Below are 12,335 nucleotides of genomic sequence, written 5' to 3' on the forward strand. Positions count from 1 at the left end.
TGTTGTGGCCTGAACTGTGTCCCCACCCTCCCCTCTATATTCATATTTTGAAGCCCTAGCCCCCAGTACTTCTGAATGTAACTATAATTGAAGATATGGTATTTAAAGAGGTGATTAACTTAAAATGAGGCTCTTAGGATGGAGCCCTAACCCATATGGTTAGTGTCCTTATAAGAAAAGGAAGAGACACCAGGGGCATATGTGCACAGAGCAATGACCATGTGAAGAGGCAGCGAGAGAGTGGTCATCTGCAAGCCAGGGAGAAAGATCTCAGAACTCAACCCTGCTGGCACCTTGATCTTGGACCTCCAGCCTCCAAAAGTTGGAGAAAAAATTTCTGTTGTTTAAACCACATATTCTTTGGTATTTTGTTATGGCAGCCCTAGCAAACCAATACCTGTTCCATTTTTACTTACTCAAGGTACTTTCCAAAGGGGCAGTCTGCCATTTGTGATGAGGTACAGTCTTTCTAATGCACTCTTTAGCAACTCACATCAACAGCCTTAAAATCTGACCCATTCTTCTGAACCAGTAATGATGCTTCTGGAAATTTATCCTAAGGAAATAATTGAGGATCTGTGTAAGAGTTCAGCTACAACATCTCAATACTGTTTAAACTAGAAAAAAAATAGGAAACTATCCAATTGCCTCCAAATAGCTAACTAATTAAACAAATAAGGAAATAATTAAATAAATAGTTCAAGTAAGAATATTATGAAGCAGTTAAATTGGTACTGTATAGGAAAAACAATGACTGGTACTTGGGTATGAATCTTACACCATTATGATGATGTGTGAAAGGTCACATTACTTATTTTACCAAATCAAATTAAGTCTGACTTTAAACCACATACTTGACAGAATGGCAATAATGTCAACATGTCGTTATTGGGGCTCCTCTCATCTTTTTCCACTCAGAGGCACTTGCCTCTCTCCCCGTCCCCTCTTGGGCAATCTAAGAGCAATACCCTTGATAAAATGCTTTTTGTTTAAAAAAAAATAGGTTGGGGGGACAATGAGGACTGAACTTAAAAGACTCTCCTAAGGCAAAAATATACACAGACATACTCAATCTGTGTATATATTAACTGTATCTTGTTCCAGTGCCTGTATATTTTCTTGCCTCAGGTGCAAAATCTAGGCTTTTAGAAGGGACTTATATTTGTTTCCTCCACATGGGAGGGGATGTCAAAGGAGGAGGGCTTGGAAAAAGACAGTTTCCCAAGTGTAGGACAAATGACCATACAAAAGGTACAAACTTCCAATTATAAGTCCTGGGGATATCATGTACAGCATGGTGACTATAGTTAACAGTACTATATTGTATATTTGAAAGTTGCTAAGAGAGTAGATCTGAAAAGTTCTTATCTCAAGAAAATAACTATATGTAGTGAAGGATGTTAACTAAACTTATTGTGGTGATCATTTTTGCAGTATATACATATTTCAAATCATTAAGATGTACAGCTAAAACTAACACAATATTTTCTGTCAATTATACCTCAGTTTTTAACATTAATTTTGAAACAAAAGACATGACCAGAAGCTTCTGGGTTTTTGTCCATGGGAGGAAACAGTGGCCCAGCCAGTGTACAGCCCATCATTCTACTTTACCCTCCCCCGCTACACACACACACACACACACACACACACAGGTAACAGTGCAGGCTGAACACTATCTTGAAAGCAAGGGATATCACCTTAGTCTTGGGACCAGATCCACATCTGTAGCCCCAAATAAACCTGGAATTCTTACATGTAAAACTCCAATAATAATGGATATTTAATTGCCAACCACTTGGGTGGGAGATTGGAGAAGATTACCAGAATTAAAGGATGTTATGGACTGAGTGTGTCCCCCAAAATTGATATGTTGAGGCCTAATTCCCAATGTGCTGGTGTTGGTGCTGGTATTTGGAGGTAGGGACTTTGGAAGGTAAGTCATGACAGTGGAGCCCTCATGAATGGGATTAGTGCCCTTATAAAGAGAACCAAAGAGCTTTCTAGCTCTCCTTCCATCATGTGAGGACACAGCAAGAAGACAGCCACTTATGAACTGGGAAGCAGGCCCTCACCAGATACTCAATCTGCCAGCATCTTGATCTTAGATTTCCCAGCCTCGAGAAATATGAGAAATAAATTTTGGTTGTTTATAAGTTACCAAGTCTATGGTATTTTTGTTATCTTGGCCCAAACAGACTAAAACAGAGGACTTAACAAATTGACATTTCTCAGACTACCTCTTACCTAAAAAACACACACCAAAGTACAAAACATATCCACAGACTCACACACAGAATATGAGCCTTCTAAATTAAAAGTATTTAGAACATTCTATTTTCATTTATTCATCATTCCACTTAATTCATTCATAGGCTAAATGCTGTGAATAAGAGTCCCTGGCCTCCAGGAGCTCAACAGTCTTGGAAAAGAGGGGAAATCAACAACGGTAATACATTGAGAAGACAGACAGATGTTGCAAATATAGTGTGTTGAGATAGAAATGCGCAGAAAGCCAAAGTTCAGTAAATTCTTCTAATAGAAGGTAACTTCAGAAGTAGGTTTAAGAGTTAGTTAGGCCTACAAGAAGGTAATGGCATTTCAAGTACAGGAAACAGTGTGTGTACATGCTGTGTTTGGAGTCACACAAGTAGATGATCAAGGGTATGACGCTGTATGGTATATTGGCTTGTTGCTGCTGTAACAAATTACCACAAACTCAGTGCCTTAAAAAACACAAATTTATTATCCTGTAGTAAGGAAATCAGACAGACGTCTCACTAGGCTAAAATCAAGGTGCTGGCAGGGCTGTGTTCCTTTCTGCAAGCTCTAGGAGTGAGAAGGCAGCAGTCTGCAAGCCAGAAAGAGAGGTTTCACAAGAAACCAATCCTGACGGCACCTTGATCTTGGACTTCTAGCCTCCAGAATTGTGAGAAAATAAAATTCTGTTGTTGAAGCCACCCAGTCTGTGGTACTCTGTGATGGCAGTCCTAGCAAACTACTACACCCACCTAGAAAAGAAGTGCTCTCAGTGTCCATTATTAGGGAGTCAGACCTCCCTCATCTGTTCATGCAAAGCTTCCTGTACACATCTTGCCTAGATAAGATTACACCAGATTTAGTGTTTTACCTATGAGTTCCATAACAAGGTCACAAAATTACATTCCTTAAAAATTACATAAGTTATCCATCTTTTGGTTTTGAATTTTATGACTTTCATTTATATTTCTCTTAAAGTTTATTTTTTTAGTGCACTGTTTTACTTAGTCCATTAAGAACTTCAATTTTTTAAATATTTATTTTCTTCAGCAAATTTTATACAGAATATTTTCCTCTCCAGGAGACATGTATTGGATCCATGTGAAAATGAAGTATTTAATCTTACCTGTTAAGTCCATTTCAACTTCTAGTTTTAGCCTATAGTATAGTTCGAAATGTGTATAACAGCTTAATAAAGCTTCTTTTCCTCACTTACACAGAAAAGGGAAATAATGTGCATTGATTGAGATCAAATTTCCATCAACCTAAAGAGTGGCAATCAGAGTAAGATTTAATTTGTGAAGTATTCTATACCCAAACCTGTGAATAAAGTAATATTCATACTACCATATACATTTTGAGTCGTCAGGAATCTGGTCGTTCCTAATTTCTAAATATACACTGAACAGTGCAAAGAACAGGTTAGTCTACTCAGTAATAAGCTGTAAGAGTAGTATTTAGTTGTAGTTGTTCAGTGAGTTCAGATTATGTACAGAGCCTTTCTGGATCATTAGGGATCTAAACATTTTTAGTCAAATGATATTTATTATCATAATTTCAGCACATTAATATTAGAGAAAGGAAATTACATGCTTCTTTTTTTTCAAATAAAACTAGGAAAACAGTGGAAAAAATAAAAATAATTAGCCAAGATTTATACAAGCAACAATAGTATACTAATGATTAGCAGCTATGAAATCAAGAATCAAATGCTTCCTGAGGAACCTATTCCATATGATAATCACTGACTGAGATCTCTCAATATATTTAGCAGTGATTTGTTTGTTTGGGCTCGACTATCTCTACAGCATAATTTACCTAAAATCTGTTTTACTTTGCTGCCCAGGTTTCTAAATATGGTCAATTTTCCAGCTTCTGAAATAACATATAAAGCACTTTTCATTCATAGGAATCAAATAAAGCGATTTCTTTCAAGGATTAAAAGTGTATATAATTCAGTTCAAATTCTAATAATTTGTTAATTCCCATCATTGGTTTTGAGGAGTTTATGTTTCACCAAGCTCTGATATGATTATCTACTGCATACAACCAAAATATATAGTAATACAATTTCTAAGTTTCATCACAAGGTTTTGATCATGGTTTTGTAAAAACATTGAACTGATCTGATCTTAGCGGCACATTCAAAAGTTCTACCAAAAATAGTAAGTTCCATTATATCTAAGCATGTAATGTCAGTAAGGCTCCTTTATTACCCTGTATTTCTATTTTAAAAGAATCTTCTTACTCTACATTCTAGAATCACAAGAAGAACAGAGCATGAAGAGACCTTTTATTGGTCATCCATTCCAAAACTTTCATGTGCAGATGTGGCCCAGAGAGTTAAAATGACACGCCCGGGGCCACACAGACAGGTAGCGGCAGAGTCACAACTTCTAATCTGCAGTCAGTCAACTGGCTTTTTCACACATGGCTAAGCCTATAACAGTCTTCCTCGTATAGTTTCTGTATCGGCTTCCTTATTTAGAAAATAAAAACATCATTAAAGAAGGAGTTGGGTTGTCATTCTATCCTTCTAGCCATCATTTATCCGAAGTCTACTGAAGTAGATTCAATTCAGAGCTCAATTTCTCCTGGCTCAAATTAAGATTAAAAGAAATACGAGGTTTGGGTATTTGAATGACAACTTGTACCTGGAAGGTAAAGCTTTAAGAAAACTGGAATTAAACCAGTATTCACCCCATACCTGCTCCCAGCCCCAAGTCAGCTGCAGGAGCACTGGGAAAGCTAAGTTGGGCTGGCTTGTTCCTTCCTTCCCACCACTTCAGCTTTTGGGTTAGAAAAAATAATACAAAACCAAGCTTGTTGAGGTATATTGAGTCCATCTGGCGTTAATTTCTGGAGGCACATATCAAACTGAAATATCTCAGCTGTTTCACAGAAAAGGTACAATTAGACTTATGCCAAATTTTTCTGGGGAAAAAAGTCTTTTCATGTGTAAGTAATTTCCCCCGACCTTGCGAGCTATAAATGTGTATGGTGAGTATGAAAGTTACTTCACAGTCTAGAAGAAGGAAACATCATACTCTTTTTCTATTATCAAATCTCATCTTAAGCCACCACTCCTCAAGTTGATAGAAATTTAACCTCAATCAATACTAGGGTCAAGTCCCACCCCTAGGATAAAGACTTCAGGTTATACACAGTCCAGAATACTTAGGGACAGCCCCCTGATCTTTGGTCCAGATTGGTCCCTCCTGATAAGACTACAGGGTCCCTTGCAGGAAAGTGACTCTGCTGTTTCCTGAAACTTGCCGTCCAGCTCAAGCTGGGACTCCTTTTTACCAAGGCTAGGAACCCCAACACCAAAGGTTCAGCTTCCCACTGTACCACAAAGCCATTCCACACTGAGGACAGGCCGCATCCCCAGGGGATTACAAAAGAGCAGCTCAGAGGAACTGGATGCTGGTCGCTGATACTCATGGAGCCCTCCCTCCCTGAAAAAATCGCTCTTTGAGGTCTCCATAGTAGACTCTCCCTCTTAGGCTCTTGCCTCTCTCTCCTCTCCTCTGGGAACGCCTGGCATAAGCCCTTCAATGAGTTTAGGTTTTCTTTTTTTTAATTTTCCTCTCTTCATTCCAGCAAATGAAAAATAAAAATAGATGAAATCATAATATCACTAAGTCTGAGAATAAACATCAAAACTTGACTGTTTTCTTTCTTTTAAGGCAGAACTAGAGGATGAGTTTTTTTTAACTCTTTATTTTACATTGGCGTATAGTTGATTAACAATATTCTGCTAGTCTCAGGTGTACAGCAAAGTGATTCAGCCATACACATACATGCATCCATTCTTTTTCAAATTCTGCTCCCATCTAGGTTGCCACGTAATATTGAGCAGAGTTCCTTGTGCTACACAGTAGGTCCCTGCAGGCTTTAAAGAACAAAAGGCAATTGTAATTCTGCATTGGTCCAGTTGAACAAAAGCTCAAACAAAGAAAGTAGAAAAGTATTCTTGGAATAGGGCAGGAAAACAGAATAAAAAGCAAATTAATATTTCAATAAATTATCTTATCGCATGTGTCTATTGTAAGGTGTCCTTTTTGCTAAATTATTTGAAAGCGGGTATGATATGACAGAGGCTACATTCTCCATTCCTATTCATGTTTCTGAGGAGTGCCTCCTGCAGGCACAAGTTTAGGGCAATTTGTGATTGAATTCTCAGCTCAAGAAGCATCGTGTGCAGTTTTTAGACAAATGATTATCTGTACCAGTTGGGGAGCATCTTCTTTGACATCATGCTCTTGGTTGTCAGTTTTAGGGTCATATATCCCCTATGTCAGTGAATGGTACCACCGTCCAGCTGAGGTTGTTAGAGGTCTTTTCCTTTTGACAGCTGCCCCACCACAATTTCACACTTTCCAGATGTGCAGAACTGCTTGTAATTCTCATAAAAGTCATGTTCTCTGAGCTCCAGGCCTTTGCATATGTGACTCCCTCTGCCTAAAATAATGTTTCACAGCCTTTTCCATAATTTGTTACAAACAAAAAAAGGATAATATTTATACAACACACAGAGAGAAACTGGAAGGAATGTTGAATTATCTATATGGGCCTTGTTGGAAGAAAATTCAACAGAGAAAATATTTAATAAAATATCAAAACATTTTAACGAGAAACTTTAGTTTGCTCATTTAAACATAACTTTATTCTTTTCATGTTAAAATAACTCCTAACTTACAAAAGAGTTTCAATGATAACACTATAAATAACTTTTTTCCCTTGAGAGTAAATTACCAACATGATACCCCAGTGCCCATGCTACCCAGATGCCCCCTTCACTTCAATCAAGCTCCAACACCTTGTGCCAGACTGCCGCTGTCACCACTATCCTGTGCAGACAACCTCCTCACCTCTCTCAAGCTCACAACCACCACACAAGCTGCTACCACCCTCCTCCTCATAAGCACCCTCCTCACTTCACTCGGACTCTGATACACCATGCCAGGCAGCCAACAGCCCACCACACTCCAATGCAGATGCCTACCTTGCTAACCCTACCTAATGGTTTTTTAATTGGATTACTTAGGAAGGATGAAAAGAAGGTAGGAAAATCATAAGGTAGAAAAACAGGGAAGGGGAAGGGAGGGGAGGGGAGGGGAGGGGAGAAAACTGGTTTTATAATTGAAATGGCCAGGTGTAATTCCTGATAATTTATTTAATGATAATCTCTCCAATTTTTGACAATCACCATCGACAAGAAACTTTATTCATGGGTAGGTAGTTGAAAATATAAAACAGTTTTTATAACCATTCTAAAATGAACCACAACTGAAATTATACTTTAAAAAATCTAGTACTTCTGCATTTCCCTTCACTGGCAAATGAAAGCATTCCAGGCAGAGGGAACAACTAGTGTAAAGATCCCAAGGAAGAAAGAAGTCAAGTGGGCTGGAGATTATTGACAGAGCAGGAGAGTGATAGGGGAGATTTCTTGTGCTAATGCAAAAGGATTTCAAATTCAATCAAACTTTTATCAAGGCTTTTAAAGTAATGAAGAAGCTCTTATTTGCAGTCTATACTATAAACTATAGTATAGTTACCTTGTAGTTACCCTCAGATCCCACCAAAAGTGTATCCCAAGTGTAGAGACAAAAGTATCTGATTTATATATGAACACAATAATTCAGGGCCACCATCCCAAGCTGTGCCCACCAGGATCCTCTGCTCAGCCCCTCTGCTTCATATTCCAGACCAGCTATACACTATACTCATTGGACTCTTGGATCACTATGTGTTCCATTGACTCCATTGTCTCTTGTCCTTAACAAGCAGCAGCTGGCTCCTAAACAGATGTCCAACTGGTAGATGACATCCTTGGGCTGCACTCAGTACCTTGCATTGTGATAGCAAATGCCAGATATCCTTAAAAATATTTGCTAGTTGCAGGGATGATGGGTCTTATGGTCAAACACTGCTATATCATAAATGCCCTCTAAGGAGTTCAGCACAGGGATGCTCTTGACATTGTTCCCAGGTTGTACCTGAGTATATCAAAGACAGAGGGGAGTAACAGCTACTGCGTGCTTATAATCCATCCTATCACTCTCCTGCTCTGTCAGTAATCTCCAGCCCACTGGACTTCTTTCTGATTGGATATTTCTGGCTCCTTTTTCTTCCCTTCTGTGCCTAGATAAGTCTTATTCTGATTCAGAACTCAGTTTAGAAGTTCAAAATCATTCATTCATTCCATTAACAAATATTTAGAAAGAGAAATTAAGAAAACAATCCTATTTTCAATTGCATCAAAAAGAATAAAATACCTAGGAATAAATATAACCAAGGAGGTAAAAGACCTGTACACTGAAAACTATAAGCTATTGATGAAAGAAATTGAAGACACAAATAAATGGAAATATATTCTGTGCTCATGGATTGGAAGAATTGATATTGTTAAAACGTCTACACTCCCCAAAGCAATCTACATATTCAATGCAATCCCTATCAAAATTCCAATGGCATTTTTCACAGAAATAGAATACATAATCCTAAAATTTCAATGAAACCACAAAAGGTCCTGAATAACCAAAGCAATCTGGAGAAAGAAGAACAAAGCTGGAGGCATCACAATTCATGGCTTCAAACTATATTACAAAGCTATAGTAATCAAAAGGGTAAGGTGGTGTCATAAAAACAGACACACAGGGCTTCCCTGGTGACGCAGTGGTTGACAGTCCACCTGCCGATGCAGGGGACGCGGGTTCATGCCCCGGTCTGGGAGGATCCCGCATGCCACGGAGCGGCTGGGCCCATGAGCCGTGGCCACTGGGCCTGCACGTCCGGAGTCTGTGCTCCGTGGCGGGAGAGGTCACAACAGTGAGAGGCCCGCGTAATGCAAAAAAAAAAAAAAAGACACACAGATGAATGGAGCAGAATAGAGTTCAGAAATAAACCCAAGCATATATGGTTAGTTGACTTACAATAAAGGAGCCAAGAATATAGAATGAAGAAAGTACAGTCTCTTCAATAAATGGTACTGGGAAAACTGGGTAGCCATATGCGAAAGAATGAAACTGGACCACTATCTAATGTTATACACAAAAATCAACTCAAAATGGATTAAAGACTTGAAAATAAGACCTGAAACTATAAAAAAAAAAGCACATGGAGTAAGCTCCTTGACATCAGTCTTGGTAATAATTTTTTGGATTTGACACCAAAAAGCAAAAGTAAACAAGTGGAACTATATCAAACTAAAAAGCTTCTGCACAGCAAAGAAAACCATCAACAAAATGAAGAGGCAACCTACAGTATGGGAGAAAATATTTGCAAAATCATATATCTGATAAGGAGTTAAGGTCTGAAATATATAAAGAACTTATACAACTCAACAGAAATAAACCAAACTATTCAATTTTTAAAAGGGCATAGGATCTGAATAGACATTTTTCCATAGAAGACACACAAATAGCCAACAGGTACATTAAAAGATGCTCAACATCACTAATCATCAGGGAAATGCAAATCAAAACCACAATGAGCTATCATCTCATACCTGTTAGAATGGCTATTACCACAAAGAAAAAAATAAGTGTTGGCAAGTAGGTACAGAAAAAGGAACTCATGTGCACTGTTGGTAGGAATGTAAATTGGTGCAACCAATATAGAAAACAGTATGGCAATTCCTTTAAAAATTAAAAATAGAACTACCATATGATCCAGCAATTCCACTTCTGCAAGAAACAAAATCACTCTCTCAGAAAGATATGTGCACTCCTGCTTTGTGACCACCTAGAGGGGTGGGATAGGGAGGGTGGAAGGGAGGCCCAAGAGGAAGGGAATATGGGGATATATGGATACATATAGCTGATTCACTTTGCTATACAGCAGAAACTAACAAAACATTATAAAGCAATTATACTCCAATAAAGATGTTTAAAAAAAAAGGAAATAAATATATGTGTACTCCCATATTCACTGCAGCATTATTCACAATAGCCAAGACATGGAAACAACTAAGTGTCAGTCAGTAGATGAATGGATTAAAAAAATGTGATATATATATATACACACAGTGGAATATTTTTTAGCCATAAAAAAGAATTACATTGTGTCATTTGAGACAACACAGATGGACCTTGAGGGAATATATGCTACGTGAAATAAGTCAGAGAAAAACAAATACTGTATGATCTCATCTATATATGGAATTTAACAGAAAAAAACAAACTTATAGATACAAAGAACAGATTAGTGGTTGCCAGAAGCAGGGGGTAGGGTGGCACAGTGGTTAAGAATCTGCCTGCCAATGCAGAGGACATAGGTTTGAGCCCTGGTCCAGGAAGATCCCACATGCTGCGGAGGAACTAAGTCCATGGGCCACAACTACTGAGTCCACGTGCCACAACTACTGAAGCCCGTGCACCTAGAGACCATGCTCCACAACAAGAGAAGACCATGCTCCACAACTGCAATGAGAAGCCTGCACACTGCAACGAAGAGTAGCCCCCGCTCACTGCAACTAAAGAAAGCCCACAAGCAGCAACAAAGACCCAATGCAGCCAAAAATTAATTAATTAATTAATTTTTTTAAAAGAAAAGAAAAAAAGAAGCAGGGGGTAGGGAGAGAGTGGAATAGGTAAAAGTGGTCAAAAGGTACAAGCTTCCAGTTATAAGATAAATAGGTGCTGGGGGTATAAAGTACAGCATGGTGACTACAGTTAACAATACTGTATTGTATATTTGAAAGTTATAAGAGAGTAGATCTTAAAAGTTCTCATCACAAGAAAGAAAGTTGTAACTATGGGTGGTGATGGATATTAACTAAACTTACTGTGGTAATCATTTCACAATATATAAATACATATTGTACACCTAAAACTAATATAATGTTTTATGTCAATTATATCTCAATAAAAATTTTTTTAAAAAAGAAGATATTTTAAAAGTGTCTACCAGGCACCCTGTTAAATTCTGGGAATGCAGCCCTGAACAAGATAGACAAAGCCCTGATTGCAAGGATTTTACAGCTGGTAAAGCAGGTGTTGGGAGAGTAGGCAGACAATAAACAAACACACACAAAAAATTAGAAACGATACGTGCTGAAACACAAATGACAAGAAGAAACCAGTCATGTGAAGAACAAGGAAAGAACCTTCCAGACAGAGGAAACAGCTAGTGTAAAGGTCCCAAGGAAGAAAGAAGGCCAGTGGGCTGGATATTACTGACAGAAGAGTGGTAGGAAATGAGGACAGAGATCTAGCAAGGGCTAGATCATGCAGGGTCTTAAGGCAGGCAAACAAGTTTAGATTTTAAGAGCAATAGAAACCACTGAAGGATTTTTTTTTTTTCGTTTTGGCAGTACGTAGGCCTCTCACTGTTGTGGCCTCTCCCGCTGCGGAGCACAGGCTCCGGACACGCAGGCTCAGCGGCCATGGCTCACGGGCCCAGCCGCTCCGTGGCATGTGGGATCTTCCCGGACCGGGGCATGAACCCGTGTCCCCTGCATCGGCAGGCAGACTCTCAACCACTGCGCCACCAGGGAAGCCCACTGAAGGATTTTAAACAAGGAAGTTACATGATGTGATGTCTTAAAATGTAAAAGATGACTGGTGGCTATATGAATTATGAACTGCAGAATAGAAGCAGGGAAACTAGTAAGGGTCTACTATAGTAATCCAAGGAAGAGACAACTGTGTCTGGGACTAGGCTAGTCTGGGACTAGGCTAGGAGACATAAAAAGAAAGAGTTGAATTCAAATATACTATGATAACAGTCAAAAGAAACTTGCTGATGGACATGATATAGGGTATAAGAGAATAAGAGTCATCAAGAATGGCTCATAGGGGCTTCCCTGGTGGCGCAGTGGTTAAGAATCCACCTGCCAATGCAGGGGACACGGGTTGGAGCCCTGGTCCGGGAAGATCCCACATGCCGCGGAGCAACTAAGTCAGTGTGCCACAACTACTGAGCCTGCACTCCAGAGCCTGTGAGCCACAATTACTGAAGCCCGTGCGCCTAGAGCCCGTGCTCCACAACAAGAGAAGCCACCTCAATGAGAAGCCTGCACGCTGCAATGAAGAGTAGCCCCCACTCACTGCAGCTAGAGAAAGCCC

Source organism: Mesoplodon densirostris, chromosome 3 (genome assembly GCF_025265405.1).
Source record: "Mesoplodon densirostris isolate mMesDen1 chromosome 3, mMesDen1 primary haplotype, whole genome shotgun sequence".
Taxonomy (NCBI): domain Eukaryota; kingdom Metazoa; phylum Chordata; class Mammalia; order Artiodactyla; family Ziphiidae; genus Mesoplodon; species Mesoplodon densirostris.